The sequence below is a fragment of the Lepidochelys kempii genome, chromosome 24, assembly GCF_965140285.1.
Source record: "Lepidochelys kempii isolate rLepKem1 chromosome 24, rLepKem1.hap1, whole genome shotgun sequence".
Classification (NCBI taxonomy): Eukaryota; Metazoa; Chordata; order Testudines; family Cheloniidae; genus Lepidochelys; species Lepidochelys kempii.
The window spans coordinates 15,704,518-15,726,095 of NC_136403.1; the positions used below are offsets into that span (position 1 = coordinate 15,704,518).

At 52.2% G+C, this 21,578-nt stretch overlaps 1 long non-coding RNA gene across 1 annotated transcript; it reads right to left on the minus strand.

Annotated features, from left to right (window-relative positions):
- Positions 1 to 6,478: 6,478 nt before the first annotated feature.
- On the minus strand, positions 6,479 to 8,022 carry LOC144929864 (uncharacterized). The gene is made up of 3 exons (XR_013634985.1): positions 7,890 to 8,022; positions 7,361 to 7,426; positions 6,479 to 6,585 (listed from the first exon to the last, which is right to left on the minus strand). It is a non-coding gene; the product is annotated as an uncharacterized LOC144929864 (long non-coding RNA).
- Positions 8,023 to 21,578: the final 13,556 nt, after the last annotated feature.

A 21,578-nucleotide genomic window follows, 5' to 3' on the forward strand; every position in this document is an offset into this window, starting at 1 on the left:
CGGATGCATACAGTGGAAAATACAGGAGGAAGATTTTATATACACAGAGACCATGAAACAATGAGTGTTACCAGACACACAAAAAAGGAGAGCGATCAGGTAAGGTGAGCTATTACCAGCAGGAGAGAAAAAAATAACGTTTTGTAGTGATAATCTAAATGGGCCATTTCCAGCAGCTGACAAGAACGTGTGAGGAACAGTACCGGGGTGGGGGGTGGGGGGGGAATAAACAAGGGGAAATAGTTTTACTTTGTGTAATGACCCATCCACTCCCAGTCTTTATTCAAGCCAAAATTAATTGTATCCAGTTTGCAAATTAATTTCAATTCAGCAGTCTCTCATTGGAGTCTGTTTTTGAAGGGTTTTTTTGAAGAATTGCAACTTTTAGGTCTGTAATCGAGTGACCAGAGAGATTGAAGTGTTCTCCGACTGGTTTTTGAATGTTATAATTCTTGACATCTGATTTGTGTCCGTTTATTCTTTTACGTAGAGACTGTCCAGTTTGACCAATGTACATGGCAGAGGGGCATTGCTGGCACATGATGGCATAGATCACATTGGTGGATGTGCAGGTGAACGAGCCTCTGATGGTGTGGCTGATGTGATTAGGCCCTAGGATGGTGTCCCCTGAATAGATATGTGGGCACAGCTGGCAACGGGCTTTGTTGCAAGGGTAGGTTCCTGGGTAAGTGGTTCTGGTGTGTGGTGTGTCGGAGAACACGTCACTCTCTCTGGTCATTTGATTACAGACCTAAAAGTGGCAATTCTTCAACAAAAAAACTTCAAAACAGACTCCAAGGAGAGACTGCTGAACTGGAATTCATTTGCAAACTGGATACAATTAACTTAGGCTTGAATAGAGACTGGGAGTGGATGGGTCATTACACAAAGTAAAACTATTTCCCCTTGTTTATTTTCCCCGCTACTGTTCCTCACACATTCTTGTCAACTGCTGGAAATGGCCCACCTTGATTATCACTACAAAAGGTTTTTTTTCTCTCTCCTGCTGGTAATAGCTCACCTTCCTTGATCACTCTCCTTACAGTGTGTCTGGTAACACCCATTGTTTCATGGTCTCTGTGTAGATAAAATCTTCCTCCTGTATTTTCCACTGCATGCATCCGATGAAGTGGGTTTTAGCCCACGAAAGTTTATGCTCTAATAAATTGGTTAGTCTCTAAGGTGTCACAAGTCCTCCTGTTCTTTTTGCGGATACAGACTAACACGGCTGCTACTCGGAAATCTAATGGGACAGAGATTCGTTGCAGTGGGACAACCTCCGTGTGCAAACAGGGCAGAGTTACGGTAGGAGAAATAAACATTTCAGGTTTCAGAGTAACAGCCGTGTTAGTCTGTATTCGCAAAAAGAACAGGAGGACTTGTGGCACCTTAGAGACTAACCAATTTATTTGAGCATGAGCTTTCGTGAGCTACAGCTCACTTCATCGGATGCATACCGTGGAAAGTGTAGAAGATCATTTCAGAAGAGATAATAACACAGATGATCCCCCGCCCTACCTCCCACTCCGCTCCCAGATCTGGTGCTAGAACCCAGGCGTCCTGGTTCCAAGTCCCCCTGTGCTGGTCACACGGGGGTCTATGGCAGACACACAGCTCCTGTTCCCCCACCCTGGGACGGGGGTGGGAGGGGGCGCAGCTCTCCCCCACCCCGAGAAGGAAGCTCACTGACCTGCGAAGGAACCTGGACCCCAGGGGAGGAGCTGGATCCACAGCACCAGGCAGCCCAGCTCCAGCCTCATAGTCTTCGCTCGCAGCCAGCAGGGGACTGGAGTGTGGTGGCCCCGCCAGGTAGAGGAACTCCCCGCTGAGCGTCCCGTGCCGGGCTAAGGGGCTGAGAGCCGCGGCTTGGGAGCCAGGACCCCTGTTCCAGCTTGGGAGAGCAGGGCCTGCGGGTCAGAGCAGAGATGAGTGGTCAGGATTCCTGGGTTCAATACCTGGCTCTGGGAAGGGAGTGGGGTCTAGTGGTTAGAGTAAGAGAGCGGGACAGGGCTGTCAGGACTCCTGGGATCTGTTCCTTCCTCAGGTGCTTCTCTTGTTTGTTTTCGGGATTTCTTGCCTTCTTATTGGGGGCATTTCATGAAAACCCACCTGCCTCTGGGACTCCTCCCCCCGGCCTCTTCCTGCCACCAGAACGGCCTCCCGTGCACTCAGATGAACGTGGGTGTTGAAGCGAAGCAGTCAGGGGAGTGGGGGAAGCTCAGGGCTGAGCTAGCAGGGGGCTGCCGGTCGGGAGTGAGGGGCTCCAGCAGAGCTGGTGGGGGCAGGGAGCATAGAGGAGCCCATGTCCTAGGTCTCTACCTCGCAGGCTGTCAGAGACCTGAGCTAATAAAGGGGAGCTGCGGGTGCTGGATTTACACCCTGACAGGATCTGATCAGCCCCCGCCATAGACAGCACAGCAGGGGTGTGGGCTCTGCCGCACAAACCGGGGTCCTGCCTTAGAGGAGACGTGCAGGCCCCCAGCTCTGTGGCTCTTCCAGGCACTGACAATCCCACTGATACCAGAGAGGTCACGCTGTGAATGAGGCCTGCCCTGCTCTTTCTTGGCCAGCAACCACAAGGGGTCCTGAAGCCAGAGGTAGAGAACCAGGAGTCCTGACTCCCATCCCCATCCCTACTAGATCCCACTCCCCTCCCCATCCCTCCTGGGCTCCCCGGTGTGGGGCATTCCCAAATTTGCAGCCCCAGAGCCAGGATCTCGATCTGTTACTGGAACATGCCTGGTTAACGATTAACCCCTGAGCCTGCCTGGGAATCAGGCATGGGCCATGGGGACTGGATCTTTGCTCTCTGCCCCTCACCTGCTCCCCACAGTGTGTCTGAGAAGAGGAGCAACCTGGCCTTTGAATTTAGGGGTGTCTGGTGATCTGGGGCATTTTTAATCCACAGCAAAAGGGGCGAATGCCCCCCAGGCTGTGCTGGCAGGGGAATAGGGAGCAGGGCTGTGATATCACCCCTGTACATGGCATTAGTGAGGCTCATGGGGTAACCTAACTAATTCCTAGGGGCAGGGAGTCCCATGAGTTAACCATGCTAATATCCAGTGACTGGAAGTTCCAGGGGTTAACCCCACTAACAGCCAGTGGCAGGCAGTCCTACAGGTTAACACCATTAAAACCCAGGGGCAGGGAGTCACATGAGTTAACCTACTAATACCCAGTCGAAGAGGGTCCAACCTGTTAACAGCACCAATACCTAGTGGCAGGGAGTCCTGCAGGTTAACCCTGGTAAAGCCCACTGGAAGCGAGTTCAGTGTGCTAACCCCACAAACACCCAGTGGCAGGGAGTCCCATGGGTTAACCCCCTAACACACAGAAGCAGCCCTTGAAATCTGGGCAAGGCCAGCAGGTCGCCCTGAGCTCAGTCCCTGCAGGAGGCTCCAAGGGCCCGCGTGCCGGCCCTGCCCTGCAGGCGAAGACACTGCTCAGCATTTCAATAACTGTGTCAGTCTGTGGCCGAGCTCTGGGCCGACGGGGCTGGGGAATCGCACTGTGGGGCTGTGGGCTGGGGCTGTTTATCAGCTAGACCCTAGGCCGGCCTAGATTGGCTCAGAGATAGCGAGCTCAGCACAGCCCTTTCAGTGTGAGCATGAGACAGGGAACAGGGGAGAGGACGGGGCCCAGACCAAGGCCAGCAGCACCTAGACCTTTCTGTGAGGGGTTTGCTCCAGGTTGCCACCTGGAACTGGGGTACCTTTGAGCCCCCTGACCCACCAGACTGGGCTCCCTCTCGTGCTGTGCTGCTGTGACAAGCTGCAAAGCCCTCCAGGCAGCCTTTTCACCAGCATTCACACAGGCAGGGACACACCCACCTGCAATTATCTGCCGTCTCTCTGACCGCTGGCCTCCCAGCCTCAGACCCCAGAGCTGTGCTGTCCTGTCCTCGTCAAATCTGGCCAGTATGTGGGTTTAATACCCGGTTCGACTCTCCCTCAATGTGAAGAAGACCATGCACACTTGTGGAAACCAAGCTGAGATTTTCCCCAGAACCTTAGTCAAACGCACACTGGATTGGATTAACATATAAAATAAGTTTATTAACTACAAAAAGATAGATTTTAAGTGGTTATATGTGATAGCAAACAGATCAAAGCAGATTACCTAGTAAATAAACGAAACCACAAACTGAGCTTAACACACTAGATAATATACACTAGACTCTGAGATTCCAAGGCAGAAGGGACCATTGTGATCATCTCGTCTGACCTCCTGTGTCACACAGGCCTGTGAACGGCCCCCAAATACTCCCTAGTGTGGATCCTTTAGAAAGACGTCCCATCATGATTTATCCAACCTAGACCTCCCCCACTGCAACTTGAGACCATTGCTCCTTGTTCTGTCATCTGCCACACACTGAGAACAGCCAAGCTCCATCCATCAGGTAGTTGAAGGCTGCTATCAAATCCCCCCTCACTCTTCTCTTCTGCAGACTAAACAAGCCCAGTTCCCTCAGCCTCTCCTTGTAAGTCATATGCCCCAGCCCCCTGATCATTTTCGTTGCCCTCCGCTGGAGTCTCTCCAATTTGTCCACATCCTTTCTGTAGTGGAGGGCTCAAAACTAGACGCAATACTCCAGATGTGGTCTCACCAGTGCCGAATAGAGGAGAATAATCACTTCCCTCGATCTGCTGGCAATGCTCCTACTAATGCCTGGATCTGCCCCCGCCGTAGACAGCACAGCAGGGCAGGGGACATGTGGGCTCAGCTGTGCAAACCAGGGTCCGTCCTTAGAGGCGACGTGCAGGCCCCCAGATCTCCAGCTCTTCCAGGCACTGACAATCCCGGCCGCTGTAACCAGATGGGTCACACCGCGAGTAGGGCTTGCCCCGCTCTTTCTAGGCCAGCACACAAGAGGTCCTGCAGCCAGGGGTAGAGTCGAGAACACAGGAGTCCTGACTCCCAGCCCCACCCCCACTGGTTCCCACTCCCCGCCCCATCTATCCTTGGCTCCCCCATGTAGGTCATTCCCAGATTTGCAGCCCCAGAGTCAGGAACTCGATCTGTTACTGGAAAATGCCTGGTTAACGATTAACCCCTGAACCCGTCTTAGAGCCAGGCTTGGGCCAGGGGGCTGCATCTTTGCTCTCTGCCCCTCACCAGCTCCCTGCAGGGTGTCTAGGAAGTGGGGTGACCAGGCCTTTGAATTTAGGGGTGTCTGGTGACCTGGGGCAGTTTTAGTCCACAGATAAAGGGGCAAATACCACCCCCCAGGCTGTGCTGGCAGGGGAATGGGGAGCAGGGCTGTGATATCACCTCTGTACATGGCATTAGTGCAACTCATGGGGCAACCCAACTAATATCCAGGGGCAGGGAGTCACATGAGTTAAACCTGGTAAAATCCAGTGACAGGAAGTTTCAGGGCTTAATCCAACTAATAGCCAGCAGCAAGGAGTCCTACAGGTTAACCCCACTAATACCCAGTGGAAGGGAGTCACATGAGTTAACCCACTAACACTCAATATGTAGTGACACGGAGTCTTCCGGGTCTATACCACAAATATCCAGGGGAAGAGTCCTCTGGGACAACTCCACGAATACTGAGTTGCAGGGACTCCTGCAGGTTAACCTTGGTAATGCCCACTAGAAGAGAGTCCTGTCTGCTAACCCCTCTAACACCCAGTGGCAGGGAGTCTCGTGGGTTAACCCCCTCAGAAATAGAAGCAGCCCTTGAAATCTGGGTGTGGCCGGCAGGTCGCCCTGAGCTCAGTCACTGCAGGAGGCTCCAAGGCCCCATGCGCCGGCCCTGTGGGCGAAGATGCTGCTGAACATTTCAATAACTGTGTCAGTTTGTGGCCGACCCCAGGCCAAGATGTCACAGTGCCGGGCGGCCTAGATTCGCTCACAGATAGCGAGATCAGCACGGCCCCTTCAGGAGATACTTTTAGTGGGAAGCACTGGGGTCTAGTGAGTTACAGTAGAAGGAAGGGTGGGGGCTGGGAGTCAGGACTCCTGGGTTCTCTCCCGCGCTCTGGAAGGGGAGTGGGGTATAGGGCATAGAACAAGGGTGACTGGGACTCTTCCATTGTGTTACCAGAATTACCATGGACAGGCGTCATCTGAAGCAAATGTCTTAAGCTCTCTGTACTTGCAGTCAGCGGCCCTCTGAGAGGGGTGGTCACTTTGCCGTCAGTGCTCACCCACTGCACCAGTGTGCCACTAGGGGGCGCTGTGCTGCAGGGGTGGGGTGGGGTAGGGTGTCTCCCTGGCAGTCAGGGCTGGCTCCAATGCCCCACTGCGGCACGAGGGGGTGCTGTGATGCAGAGGGCAGGGTGGGAATGGGCGACAGGCACATGGCACGTGAGAATAAAGACACAAACTCCACGTCTAGGCAGACACTTTATTGGGGTTGAGCAGGAGGGTTAGCGTCCACCCATCCCGAGCCCAGTTGCTCGGTGCCAGGCGATTTCGGCCCCAGGCTGGCTTGGATCTGCTCCCAGGCAGGGCTGGGGAGGTTTGCGGCGCCTGAAGGGTGACCGGCAAAGGGGCTCATGAGGAGCAGCAGTACCCAAAGCCACGGTTCCCAGGACAGCAGTTATAGCAGAAGCGACAAACGAAATCCGGAGCCTTCTGGAAGAGATGGAGAGATTAGAGTGAGGCATACCCTTAACCGACCCCCCGACTACCTTCTCCCAAGCTGCTTTCCCCTCCCAGAGCTGGAGACACAACCCAGGAGTCCTGATTACCAGCCCGGCTGCGCTAACCACTAGACCCCGCTCCCCTCCCAGAGCCAGGGACACAGCCCAGGAGTCCTGATTCCCAGCATCCTGCTCTAATCCCGAGACACCACTCCCCTTTCAGATTATGCCCAAACTATTATTCACATGTGGTTCTGTAGGCACTTTTTGATCTGGGAGGGGAGGGAGTGGGGTCTAGTGGTTACATCAGGGGCTGGGGGGAGCGGAGGAAGGACAAGGCTGGGAATCAGGACTCTTGGGTTCTATTCCTGACTCCCTGCAAAGAGTGAATACTAAAGGGTTATGTTCTCTGCAGGATGTCAGAGTTCATGGACCGACCACCGCTGCCCTCTGGTGGGCAGGAGAGATGCTTGTTGGTGGGATTTTACTGAGGTTAACACATACGACAGTGTCAGAGTTAAACTGTGGAACTCATTGCCAGAGGATATGTTAAGGCTAAGTCACGGGACTCCATACCACAGGGTTTACTGGGGTTAGCCTGTGGGACTCCATACCACTGGATATAAATTCAGTGAACTGATGGGACATTTTAGAAATAAATCTCTTGAACCACCTGCCACAGGATTTTACTGGGGTTAGCCCATGGCACCCAGCATGCCCTTCACCTCCCTGCAGTGACACAATCAAAGCCACCTCCTGCTACTCACCGCTTCTCTCTTCACCATCACCTTGGACTCGCCTCCTCTTTCCTCCGAGTGCTGGGACTCCGAGCCCTGTCAGAGCGGGAGAGCAGGGAGTCACTTGTGCCCCACGTGTTTGTTTGACCAGCAGTCGTGGCTCCGGAGGGATCACGGGGAATCTAACACCCGTCTCCAAAGCACGTCCTGAGCGGACTACTGGGCTCTGTCCCCAGCTCTGGCAGGGGAGTGGGGTCTAGTGGCCAGAGCACAGGCGCTGAACGTCAGGACTTGTGGGTTGTATCCCTGGCTCTAGGAGGGGAGGGAATGCCACTGCATTAGAGCAGCAGGGGTGGGGGGGCTCTGAGAGGCAGGACTGCTGAATTCTATTCCCAGCTCTGCCGCAGCCTTAGTGTGTGACCAGGAGCAACTCACTTCCCCAGGCAGTGCCTCGGTTTCCCCTCCCACCCTTTACTGCATCGGAATCTCTTTGGGGCAGGATCCCCCTCTCGCTGTGTGTCTGTGCAGGGCTGGGAATGGAACAGGGTCTCCCACTCACCCCAGCCAGGGACGCTGCGCTGATTCCCTCTGCACAAAGGAGGGACACGAACAGGAGCAGGACAGCCAGCATCTGGACTCTCATCTTCTCTCGGGGTTGGGTCTTCTCCGTGAGTAGCCGAGTGGAGCTGGGAGCTACAGGGGCCTGTATTTATTCCGTAGCTCAGAGCCCTCTTGGCCAGTGGAGTTTGAGATCGGCAGGGGAGGGGAGATTCCAGTAAGGATGGGGCTGGATGAGTAGGTGTTTACCTACGATCCACGTCCTTTTGGGAAAAGACTCTTGTGGTTCCAAAATATGGGCAGTTTTTACCAGAATGCTTCCGTCTCTAGCCAGGTGACAACACCCTCTGCCAGTCAGTCCTGATTGTCAGCCCCCTGTTCTGACCTGCTCGAACACCCCAAAGTGGGGTGGTACGAGGGTTGCTAATTTTAGCTGGACATATTCCTGGAGGTTTCATCACATGACATAATCTTTTCTTAAAGCTTAATCTTCAATGCCAGGAGACATCCTGGAGGGTTGCCAACCCGAGAGAACCCAGGAGTCCTGGCTCCCAATCTCCCTGCTCTGATCTATTACACCCCACTTCTCTCCCAGACCTGGAGGTGGAACCCAGGTGTCCTGACTCAATTGTCTTTAACAGCCTTTCACCCCACTCCACAGTCTGGCCTTCTTGTTTGGAGGACAGAGGTCAATATTTTCAGACTTGGGCCAGAGATTTTGACGGACTCCATGTTTAGCTGGATCAGCTTGGAAAAGATTCCCGGAGGTGCTGCTCTCCCAGACTCCGGTGCTGTGGGCACTTGTCATTAGTTATATTACAGAGGTGCACGGATAGACCCCAACAGATCAGGGTCCCTTTGGGCCGGGGGCTGCCGAGACAGAGTGAGAGACAGTCCCTGCCCCAGCTAAGAAAACATTTTGAAACAAACAAATTCACTTCATTTCAGGTCCTTCCAAGATTTCTTTTTGAAATGTCCGTTGGACTTGGGTTTCCTCTTTTGTGTGTATTTCTCCTGTTTGTTTGATCTCAGCTCTGTCGGCTATTTCCGATCATGTCAGTAGCCGAGGGGCACAATATGCATTGGACTGCGAGATTCCAAGGCAGAAGGGACCATTGTGATCATCTCGTCTGACCTCCTGTGTCACACGGGCCTGTGAACGGTCCCCAAATAATCCCTAGTGTGGATCCTTTAGAAAGACGTCCCATCCTGATTTATACATTGCCAGTGATGGAGGAACCCCCCCCACCCTCCCTCGGTAAGCTATTCCAGTGATTCGTTATCCTCACTCTTGAAACTCCGCGCCTGTCCCCTCTGAATGTATCTAGCTTCATCTTCCAGCCATTGGATCCTGTTAGACCTTTCTCTGAGGGACGGAGGAGCTCGTTGTCAAACATCTCATTCTCCCAAGACTACTCAGAAGCTAGAAGAGGTGCTTATAAACGACTCCGGGCATGTCACCCTGTGACAGAACAGAGCGCGGGACGGATTCTGTTCTGATGACATGAGACAGTAGCTGAAATTGTCCACTCTATTTATTTGATTTTGTTGTGAAAATCCGTCAGGAGTCCAGACTCCCAGCCCCACCCCACTAGATCCCACTTCCCTCCCAGAGCTGGGGTTAGTGCAGACACCCAGCCCCTGCCTGGCACTCTCATGTGGGGCATTCCCAGATTTGCAGCCGCAGAGCCAGGATCTTGGCCTGTTACTGGAACAGGCCTGGTTAACGATTAACCCCTGAACCCGCCTTGGAGCCAGGCATGGGCCAGGGGGTGGCATCTTTGCTCTCTGTCCCTCACCCGCTCCCCACAGGGTGTCTGAGAAGTGGGGCGACCTGTCCTTTGAATTTAGGGGTGTCTGGTGACCTGGGGCAGTTTTCAACCAAAGCTGAAGGGGCAGATGCCCCCCGCAGGCTGTGCTGGCTTGGGAATGGGGAGCAGGGCTTGGATACCACCACTTTACATGGCATTAGTGAAACTCATGGGGCAACGCAACTAATACCCAGTGGCAGGGAGTCCGATGAATTAACCCTGCCAATATCTAGTGGCAGGTAGTGACAGGGCTGAACCCCATTAATACCAAGCGGCAGGGAGTCCTACAGGTTAACCCCACTAATTCCCAGTGGCAGGGAGTCACGTGACTTAACGCACTAACACCCAATACGTAGTGACACGGAGTCTTCCAGGTCTATACCACAAATATCTAGGGGTAGAGTCCTGTGGTTTAACACCACCAATATTTAGTGGCAGGGAGTCCCGCAGGTTAAGCCTGGTAATGCCCCCTGGAAGAGAGTCCTGTGTGCTAACCCCGCTAACACGCAGTGGCAGGGAGTCCCATGGGTTTGTTGGAGAGCCCAGGGCGTGGCCACTAGTTAAGTCGAGGGGATGGAAGGCCATAAGGGTTGAGGAAGTCTCCCTGTTGAAGGCCTAAGGGCTTCTTCTTAACCCCCCTTAATAGAATTCAGGCCTGGCTGGTTTGAGTAAGCTCTTTGGCTCTTAAAACAGTGTTGCAGCCGCAGATAATGCCTTATAGTGTAAGGTTTGCTGACACCAAGTTAAAAATAATAGGAGATAGTTACAAGGCCAGACAGAATGTGCTGGTTGTTTAAGTTGCTAGGAATGCTTGTTAGAGGTTGCAGGAAATAAACATTGTTGTAACCCATATAAGGAAGGCAGAGTATTTGTGCAAAGTTTTAATTGGCTGATGTGCAGTGCAGTAGCATTAAGGAATATAAAAGTGTGTGTAATGACCCGCTCTGGTGTGCAGGATTTGAGATTCTGTTCTCCCTATACCTTGTTTGCAGCTGGAAATAAACTTTTCTGCTTCTCCACCCCGTTGTGATTATTGAGTGAAACATACCGGGTAACGAACCCCTGCTGTTGTTTTGCCTCTCGGCACTGGGTGCCGGCAACAGGTTAACCACCTGAAAGACAGAAGCAGCCCTTGAAATCTGGGCGTGGCTGGCAGGTCGCCCTGAGCTCAGTCACTGCAGGAGGCTCCAAGGCCCCACGCGCCGGCCCTGCCCTGCAGGTGAAGACGCTGCTGAGCCTTTCAATAACTGTGTCAGTCTGGGGCCGAGCTCCAGGCCGACGGGGCCGGGGAATCGCACCGCGGGGCTGCGGGCTGGGGCTGTTCATTAGCCAGACCCCGGGCCGAGCTGTGGCAGCCTGGGCGGCCTAATTTGGCTCAGAGAGAGCGAGCTCAGCACAGCCCCTTCACTGGAGCATGAGACGGGGGGCAGGGGAGAGGACGGGGCCAGACCAGGGCCGGCTGCACCTGCCCCTTCTCTGACTGCAGCCGTCTCGGAGCCACCACCTCTCTGGGGGGATCTCGCCGTCGGCTGCTCTAACCGGAACCGAGACTACACTGCCGGGGGATGAGCCGCCTTTGCTCTGCCGGCCCCACGGGATCCGATCCCTGGAGGAGACGTATCTGAGACTCAGAATTTCCATGTCCCGGGGAATTTGTGTCAGAGCGTCCCACTGGGTCACCGCAGCATGAAGAGGAGACGCTCTGGGCAGATCCCCACGTTGCGCTGGGGGGATGGTTCCCAGCTCGGAGAGCCGTCCCCACCCGAGCGCGGAGCGAGCTGCCGCTGAGCACAGAGTGCGGCTGCTCCGAGCGACAGGAGAGGCCAGGGGTCCGATCAGCCCTGAGCAGCAGCCTTTACAGCTATTCTGAGGGAAAATGGGCCCTTTTCCCACAGAAATGGTCTATAAGGGACTGCTGCAGGAAGCAGGCAGAGAGAGAATCTGATCAAAATGATTTGACTATTGGGTAATGTAATCAAAATCACTAAAGGATGGAAGGGGTTTCTCTTGGAACTTAACTTGGCTGCCCCTGGTTGTGTCTAGTTGTACAAGATGGAAGTGTAATCGGGGTACAGTTGTGTAAAAGAGTAATCACAGTGCAAAGGATGTTAGGCAAAAGAGAATTTTGTGTGTGTGCATGGGAAAAAGAAAAGGAAAAGGGGAGGGATGATGGGAACACTGAGCCTTGGGGTGTCTCTGGGAGATCAGATTGTTGCTTTGGTGGGTGTGCATGAAAACTCTGGGCATGGGGGAGGCAGTTACACCTTGTGTAAAATTAATATGGCTAATACAATGTTATGGAGGTTAAACTGTATGGAAGGAATTTGCATTTTCCCAGGACGTGTGCAGTGTCTATTGGAGAAGGGGTAAAAGAAATGCAAATAAAACATGGTACTTCATTAAAATCCTCCTAGGGCTCCAAAAGGAGCCACAATAGGTTGTGCTTTCTTTTTCAGATCTCTGTGTGTTTTGGAGCAGGAGATGAAAGTGGAAAGTCAGCAGAACTCTGGTGGAAGTAAAATGTTTCCCTTTTAAGACAGCGTCTGAGCTGCTAACAGCTTTGGATCCAGAAGCAAGCTCCTAAGCCTCTGTGTAAATGCAAATTACCTAGCTGATGGGCACAAAGGAGCTGCAAATAATGAATACATCTGGTCAGCAAACAAGCTACTAGAAGACTCAGCTTATGGCCTTCCAGGAAAGGGAGGTGAAAAACAAGTCAAGCCTGAAAATAAGGGGGACAGGTTAACCTTAAGGGGTGTGTGTGTGTGTACAGTGCTAAAATCTGAAGCTGTCTCTCAGCTATTACCTGAGAATAAACTTAATGCTTGGTACAGCAGAGAAACTATTGCAACCTTGGTCTGTTGTGCAAGAGGGGAAACTGAGGCACACCACCTCATGAATTTCATAAATGACCAGTGAGTGGGGTAATTCCCTAGCCTGACTATAGAACAAAATAAGGACAGCCTGGAGGTAATTCTTCTGTTTTCCCTGCAATTAGCAAGGAAATTTGTAAAAGAAAGTGGCATGATTATTATTAAGCAATAATCTGTCCCTACCAGGGGGGTGGAAATTTTCTTTTGTTTTTCAGACACTCTACAAGCAAGCTGGCGCCAGCGGAAGACTAACTCAGAATACCATGGTTCTGTGTTTTGTGTTGTTTGTCCGTGGTGTTTGTCTTGTTGCTAGCATTGCTGTGTTTTACTGAACAGAAACCCTCACGACATGGGTGGGGGATGGCTTCAAAAGGCTGACCTTGGGGGGGTGGAGATGTGTATGGGAATGTAAAATGCTCAACTAGGAGGCCAGCACCTGTGTAATAGCTAGCGTGGTACCTGGCAATGGAATGGCAACTAAGGTGGTCCCCACAAGCCCTATGGAAATAATGAGAAGGGGAGGAGCTCACTGGGAATCAATGGAGGGGTGTGTAAAAGAGCGTAAATCAACAGAAGATGTTTGGATGTGCCCTTCTCCTATGACTATGGAGGAGCAGGATCAATGGCCTATGGAAGGGGTGGACAATTGGGTGTACTGTGTATAAGGTGTTTTGCTGGGAATGTACATATTACTGGGGGTACAATTACACCAGCCCATAACCAAACTACAGACATTTACATGCTGCTATCTGGACTTTGGTGCACAAATGGATCTGTGAATCTTATTGCTGTGAATAATCAAACCAGGGCTTACTGCCTGATTCCATAGCAAGTGGTCAAGCTGGTTTGGACAATATCCCATTTCTCTGTGAACTTTCAATGGACTTATGATATGGACAACAGCAAGCTAAACCTGCAGGGGCAGCTTGTTGCAATTACCAGCGACTGGACACATAAGATTGTGACCCCGTCGAAGGAGGAGAGGCCGCGTTTTGGGGGTGTCTTGGATGTTGGATCATACTGCCGTGGTCAGGACTCGGTGTTGCTGTGGATTTTGTACTGTTAACTGTAGTTGTGTTACGTTGCAAAGGGAGATAACCTATAAGTAATGTAATAAGCCCTCCAAACCCTGCAGTGTACTAGACAACCCGGACCCAACCTTCTCAGGCCCACTCTAATGGGAAGTCTGGAACACTAATTGGAATAGGTGTGGTAAGCCGTACGAGAGAAGGTGCAGGGCACTAGACTACACAAGGGGCAGTGGGACAAATGGAATAGCGACACCTTCCACCTTGATGCCTGGCCCTATCAGGAAATGTGTCGCCATATGTCCTATGCTTTTGCAGGGATACCTGGGCAGGAGGATCCCAAAAGAAAAAGAAAACAAAGGGGTGGAGTGTTAGGATATAGATATTCAGGCCTGTCGGTAAAGGCCTGTACTCGAAGAATGTAGGTGTATTCTTGTCACTTGGCTAGTTAGAGGTAGAAAAGAAAGAATCAAAATCACTGTCTGCCCGTGTAAGGGCCTTCTCTAAGCAACAGAGGTAGCCATAACCTGGGAAGCGACCGGTCACCTCCTCCCATCCCAAACTAGTCACATTGAAAGAAGGTGCCATTGGGCTGGTAGGAATACAGTCCTGTCCTGATAGTGCCTATCACCTCCAGAGAAAGGGAAGTGCCTGGAAAATGTAAAAGGAAACTTAGTTTGATAGCATCCTGTCTGGCAAGAACTCACTTATCAATAGCTGGGATGTAAAATCCTCACTTCTGTATTGTTTTGTCATTATAGTTCCCACTTTGCTATTGTTTGTCTGTATAATCTCTCTCTGGTTCTGTGATTGTTTCTGTCTGCTGTATAATTAATTTTGGTGGGTGTAAACTAATTAAGGTGGTGGGATATAATTGGTTACATAATCATGTTACTATATGTTAGGATTGGTTAGTTAAATTTCAGGAAAATGATTGGTTAAGGTATAGCTAAACTGAATTCCAGTTTTACTATATGGTCTAGTCAATTAGGAAGTGTGGGGGGTGTGGGTGGGGGAAATGGGAACAGGGAATGGGGCTGGGGAAATTGGAATCGTGTTTGTCTAAGGGCAGGAATGGGAACAGGGACACAGGTGGAAGGCTCTGTGGTGTCAGAGGTGGGAAGGGGGACACTAAGGAAGGAAACTGGAATCAGGCCTGCTGGAAGTTCACCCCAATAAACATCGAATTGTTTGCACCTTTGGACTTTGGGTATTGTTGCTCTCTGTTCATGCGAGAAGGACCAGGGAAGTAAGCGGGTGAAGGAATTAGGCCCTAACAGCTTCCCAGGGAAGGGAAAATTGTAGCCGGCCAAAGGCTGTTTCTGCAGCTCAGTGGCCCGTTCACAACATAGGGATCTAGAGCGAAGCCGGGTCGAGGTGCGCGCAGGAGCTGAGACCAGCGAGGGGGAGAGATCGCATCCTGCTGGTTTGCTCCTTCTCTGCCCGGGAGCAGGGGGGCTGCATGTTCCCAGTCCCTGTTCATACGCAGGATCGCCCCAAGGAGCAGAGCGACTCCTTCATCGCTCCCCTCTGGCACTGAGGGAGCGTCCACCTGCCCCCGGCTTTCCTCTTCTGGAGCCGCAGAGCCAGGAGCCCCCCTCCCTGACCGCTGGCCTCCCTCCTGACGATAGTCCTGCTGGGGGCGCTCAGCCTGGGCGTGGGGCTGGCTGCTAAGAGACTCCTGCCCCTGTGGCCACCCGGGTCCCTTCGAAAGCTGCTGGGGAAAAGCCAAAGGGCATCAGACTCCAAAGGCAGAGGAGGGAGTAGAGGCCGGGCTGACTCATGGAATGGGACCCAGGGCTGCTCGCCTCTACGGGGCCCCAGCTCTGATCCGTCTGGTTCAGGGGCAAGGACTGGGACACGGGACCTCTCCCCTCTAGGGGGCGCTGGCTCTGATCCGGCTGGCTCAGGGGCAGGGACTGAGACAGGGGAATTTTGGGATTTCCGGATCTTTGCGAGTTAAGCTGTGAGTTGCCAGGAAAACTGGCTGCCAGTGAAAGTGACCAGGCTGCACGAACGCTCTTGACCACCAGGGGGTGATGTGGCATTGCAGGCAGCTGGGGCCTCCAGGGCTGCCAGCAGAGGGCTGCGTTCCTGCGGGGGGGTTGTACTGCTCAGACCGGGAGGTGATATTGATGTCCGTTATTGATCATTACAGGGAGTCAAAGCAGGGAGGAAGCAGCGTCTCTTCTACAACCCTTTTAGTGGGAAGCAGTGGGGTGTAGTGGGCTAGAGCGGAGGGAAGCAGGGCTGGGAGTCAGGACTCCTGGGTTCTTTCCCTGACTCTGGGAGGGGAGTGGGGTATAGGGCTTAGAACAAGGGTGACTGGCACTCTTCTACTGTGTTACCAGAATTACCACCGAGAGGCGTCATCTCAAGCAAATGTCTTAAACTCTCTGTAGTTTCCGTCAGTGCTGGCCCTACTGCCCCAGTGTGGCACTAGGGGGCGCTGTGCTGCAGGGGTGGGGTCTGTTCCTAGCAGTCAGGGCTGGCTCCAATGCCCCACTGCGGTGCTAGGGGGCGCTGTGGTGCAGGGAGCGGGGTCGGGCACAGCCCCACAGCGAATGGGCGACAAGCACATGGGAATAAAGACACAAACTCTACGTCTAGGCAGACACTTTATTGGGGTTGAGCAGGAGGGTTAGCGTCCGCCCTCCCCGAACCCAGTCGCTCAGTGCCAGGCGTTTTCGGCCCCAGGCTGGCTTGGATCTGCTCCCAGGCAGGGCTGGGGAGGTTTGCGGCGCCCGCAGGGTGACCGGCAAAGGGGGTCATGAGGAGCAGCAGAACCCAAAGCCACCGTTCCCAGGACAGCAGTTATAGCAGAAGCGACAAACGAAATCCGGAGCCTTCTGGAAGAGACGGAGAGACAAGAGTGAGACCTGCCCTTAACCGACCCCCCGACTACCTTCTCCCAAGCTGCTTTCCCCTCCCAGAGACACAACCCAAGAGTCCTGATCCCAGCCCCGCTGCGCTAACCACTAGACCCCGCTCCCCTCCCAGAGCCAGGGACACAGCCCAGGACTCCTGATTCCCAGCATCCTGCTCTAATCCCGAGACACCACTCCCCTTTCAGATTTTGCCCAAACTATTACTCAGATGTGGTTCTGTAGGCACTTTTTGATCTGGGAGGGGAGGGAGTGGGGTCTAGTGGTAACATCAGGGGCTGGGGGGAGCGGAGGAAGGACAAGGCTGGGAATCAGGACTCTTGGGTTCTATTCCTGACTCCCAGCAAAGAGTGAGTACTAAAGGGTTATGCTCTCTGCAAAGATGTCAGAGTTCATGGACCGACCACCGCTGCCCTCTGGTGGGCAGGAGAGATGCTTGTTGGTGGGATATTACTGAGGTTAACCCATACGACAGTGTCAGAGTTAAACTGTGGAACTCATTGCCACAGGATGTGTAAGGGTTAAGCCACAGGACTCCATACCACAGTGTTTACTGGGGTTAGTCTGTGGGACTCCCTACCGCTGGACATACATTCAGTCAACCGATGGGACATTTTAGAAATAAATTGCTTGAGCCACCTGCCACAGGATTTTACTGAGGTTAGTCCATGGAACCCAGCATTCCCTTCACCTCCCAGCACCTCCCACCACCTCCTGCTACTCACCGCTTCTCTCTTCACCATCACCTTGGACTCGCCTCGTCCTTCCTCCGAGTGCTGGGACTCCGAGCCCTGTCAGAGCGGGAGAGCAGGGAGTCACTTGTGCCCCACGTGTTTGTTTGACCAGCAGTGGTGGCTCCAGTGGGATTACGGGAAATCTAACACCCGTCTCTAAAGCACGTCCTCAGCAGATTGCTGGGCTCTGTCCCCAGAGCGGGGGAGCGGGGTCTAGTGGTCTAGTGGTCAGAGTTGGGGCACTGGACGTGAGGACTTGTGGGTCGTATCCCTGGCTCTGGGAGAAGAGGGAACGCCAGTGCATTAGAGCAGCAGGGGTGGGGGGGCTCTGAGAGGCAGGACTGCTGAATTCCATTCTCAGCTCTGCTGTAGCCTTACTGTGTTACCAGGAGCAACTCACTTCCCCAGGCAGTGCCTCGGTTTCCCCTCCCACCCTTTACTGCATCGGAATCTCTTTGGGGCAGGATCCCCCTCTCGCTGTGTGTCTGTGCAGGGCCGGGAACACCAGGAATGGAACAGGGTCCCCCACTCACCCCAGCCAGGGACGCTGCGCGGATTCCCTCCGTGCAAAGGAGGGACACGAACAGGAGCAGGACAGCCAGCATCTGGACTCTCATCTTCTCTCGGGGTTGGGTCTTCTCTGTGAGTAGCCAAGTGGAGCTGGGAGCTACAGGGGCCTGTATTTATTCACTAGCTCAGAGCCCTCTTGGCCAGTGGAGTTAGTGATCGGCAGGGGAGGGGAGATTCCAGTAAGGACGGGGCTGGATGAATAGCTGTTTACCTACAATCCACGTCCTTTTGGGAAAAGACTCTTGTGGTTCCAAAATATGGGCAGTTTTTACCAGAATGCTTCCGTCTCTAGCCAGGTGACAACACCCTCTGCCAGTCAGTCCTGATTGTCAGCCCCCTGCTCTGACCTGCTCAAACCCCCCACAAGTGGGGTGGTACGAGGGTTGCCAATTTTAGCTGGACATATTCCTGGAGGTTTCATCACATGACATAATCTTTTCTTAAAGCTTAATCTTCAATGCCAGGAGACATCCTGGAGGGTTGCCAACCCGAGAGAACCCAGGAGTCCTGGCTCCCAATCCCTCTTCTCTGATCTATTACACCCCACTTCTCTCCCAGACCTGGAGGTGGAACCCAGGTGTCCTGACTCAATTCTCTTTAGCAGCCTTTCACCCCACTCCACAGTCTGGCCTTCTTGTTTGGAGGACAGAGGTCAATATTTTCAGACTTGGGCCAGAGATTTTGATGGACTCCATGTGTAGCTGGATCAGCTTGGAAAAGATTCCCGGAGGTGCTGCTCTCCCAGAGTCTGGTGCTGTGGGGACTTGCCAGAACCAGTTCATGCTGAGGAAACATTTTGAAACAAAGAAATTCACCTCATTTCAGGTCATTCCAAAACTTCTTTTTGAAATCTCTGTTGCACTTGGGTTTTCTCTTTTGTGTGTATTTTCCCCGTTTGTTTTATCTCAGCTCTGTCGGGTATTTCAGATCATGTCAGTAGCCGGGGGTCATAATATGCACTAGACTGTGAGATTCCAAGGCAGAAGGGACCATTGTGATCATCTCGTCTGACCTCCTGTGTCACACGGGCCTGAGAATGTCTCCCAAATAATCCCTAGTGTGGAAGCTTCAGCAAGACATGCCATCGTGATCTGTACGCTGCCAGGGATGAAGAACTCCCCCTCCTCACAGCTTGGTAAACTATTCTAGTGATTTTTAACCTCACTGTTAAAAATCCACGCTCTTCTCGTCTGAATATATCTAACGTCATATTACAGCTGTTGGATCATGTTAGACCTTTCTCTGGGAGATTGAAGAGCTCGTTGTCAAACTTCTAATTCTTCCAAGACTACTCGGAGGTTACCCCAGGTGCTTATAAACGACTCTGGGCATGTCACCCTGTGACAGAACAGTGCGTGGGACGGATTTACATTCCAATAACACAATGCAAACCGGCTCGAGCCCCCACCCAGTGACCTGGGACAAATATATACCACCCCTGCTGGGCACCTCCAAGAGACAATACTTCCCCCCTCGCAAGCACAGAGTCTGAGTGTAGCCAAAAGCCTTTTAATAACAGAGAGAAACAATGTGGCATTAGGTTGGGGAAACACCACCAACCGGATTCATAACACAACCCATGAGCAAAAACCCACCCACAGCAAATTGGGGCATGCCCTTTCCCTTGGGTTCTTGAGTCCAGCAACCTGAAATCACCCAAAGTCCCAAAAGTCCAGTCGCCCAAAAGTCTCTGTCCCTGGTCAGGGCAGCCCCAGAGTTCGAAAGTTTATCTGCAGAGTTTTACCTCCCAACCTGGGTGGAGATGGGGGAGCGGGGGGGAAGAGGTAAGGGGCACCTTACGTGATCTGAAGCTGACCGCCCCACAGCTCCATAGGGCTTCACTCTGCTCCGCTCCGCCCCACCAGCGGGTCCACAAACTGCTCCGCTCAGCTCTGCCCCGTGTCCCACAGGCAGCTCCCGCCGTCCCATGAACTGCTCCACCAGCCGGTCCACAAGCCGCTCCTGCCGTCCGGCAAACTGCTCCGCAATAGATCTTCAGGCTCCCAAACTACTTAACACAGCGCTCAGCGATTTCAGCTCTTAGTCGCTTTTTAGCTCTCTTGTGACTTCAGCTTGTAGTAGGGGAGCCTCAGGGCTGGTGCACCGTCAGCCCAAAGCGAATTCAGCTCAGCAGCCTGTAACTAGGCTCCTAATGGAATCAACATTAGCCCTGATATTCCACAGTGGAGGAGGACGTACAATTAGCATGTAAGGCCCTCGCCAGGGGACCTATACCACCAAGTATTAACACCCATCCCCAGCTTCTCTCAATTCACAAAGGTTTGGAACCCATGTCCCTTGCCTAGCGAGTGCTACTTAGTTGATGGTGAGCCCCTACATCGTAACAAAAGGCCCAGTACAGTTCCAAGCACAGTTCCCATAGTCAGGGTAATAACAATTTATTCTTCCTGCCCCAATAACAGAGACGCTGGGGATCCCACAGCAGCCAAAGTGACCATTTGGGCAGCTATGGCCTCATTCTAGGCGTGGTGGGTGTGCCTATGCAAATGAGATCATCCCCTGAAGTTCTTTTCCACAACTTGCCACACCTCACCACCAGATGTCAGGGTGGAGCTCATCCTGACTCTGCTTACATCCGTGTAGTTGTGAAATCCTCACTTCTGTATTGTTTTGTCATTAGAGTTCCCACTTTGCTATTGTTTATTTGCCTGGTCTCTGTCTGGTTCTGTGATTGTTTCTGTCTGCTGTATAATTAATTTTGCTGGGTGTAAACTAATTAAGGTGGTGGGATATAATTGGTTAGCTAATCATGTTACAATATGTTAGGATTGTTTAGGTAAATTTTAGTAAAATGATTGGTTAAGATATAGCTGAAAATGTTACTATATAAATTAGGGGCAAACAGGAAGTAAGTTGGGGATCAAAAATAAGGAAAAAGGAACTTGGATTTAAGCTTGCTGGAAGTTCATCCCAATAAAGATTGCATTGTTTGCTCCTTCGGACTTCAGGTATTGTTGCTCTCTGTTCATGCGAGAAGGACCAGGGACGTGGGAGGGTGAAGGAATAAGCCCTCTAACATCTTGGTGCCGGGACTCGGATACATCACATTGGATAGGTGAGTGGCAGCCTGTAAGTCCCCCTCCCCAACAGTCTGCACAGCTGCTTGGAGTGGGTTTGGTGAACTCTCATGATGGTAGTTGCGGGTTCTGGCAAGCCAGGGTAACGGATTTTTTGAACAAATGGATAAGGAAGAATCAGGGCCCATACCAGATGTAGGGGACTACCTGGATGAGATTGAGAAGGAGATGGGGGAGGTTTTGGGAGACCCCAAGGGAAAGGAGTATAGGAAATAGGGAATGGTATTACAAGGTTTGTGTGCTGGGATGGCACACTGGGTAAAAAGGGAAGCCGATCTCCCCCCAACACATTAAGGATTTGGAGGGGACTGTGGATCAGTAATGGATTTTAACAGAAAAATCCATGTTAGTGGTAGAGGTAAATCAGTGGTTCCCAAACTTTAACAACCTGTGAACCCCTTTCACTAAAATGTCAAGTCTCGCGAACCCCCTCCTAAAAATGAATATTTCCAGGGATTTTCTCCTTTACCTGAGTATAAATGATAAAAGCAGCGATCTTGGAAATATAAAATTTGTTTTTATGACATGCTTATTACACACTATTTATTATTAATTATTATTTATCATTACAGTATTTTTAGTACATTATGAAAATGGCAACACTCTTCCAAGTTCTCACTTTCATAGCTTGTATCACTTTGAATTGGATTGGTCCTGCTTTGGGCAGGGGGTTGGACTAGATGACCTCCTG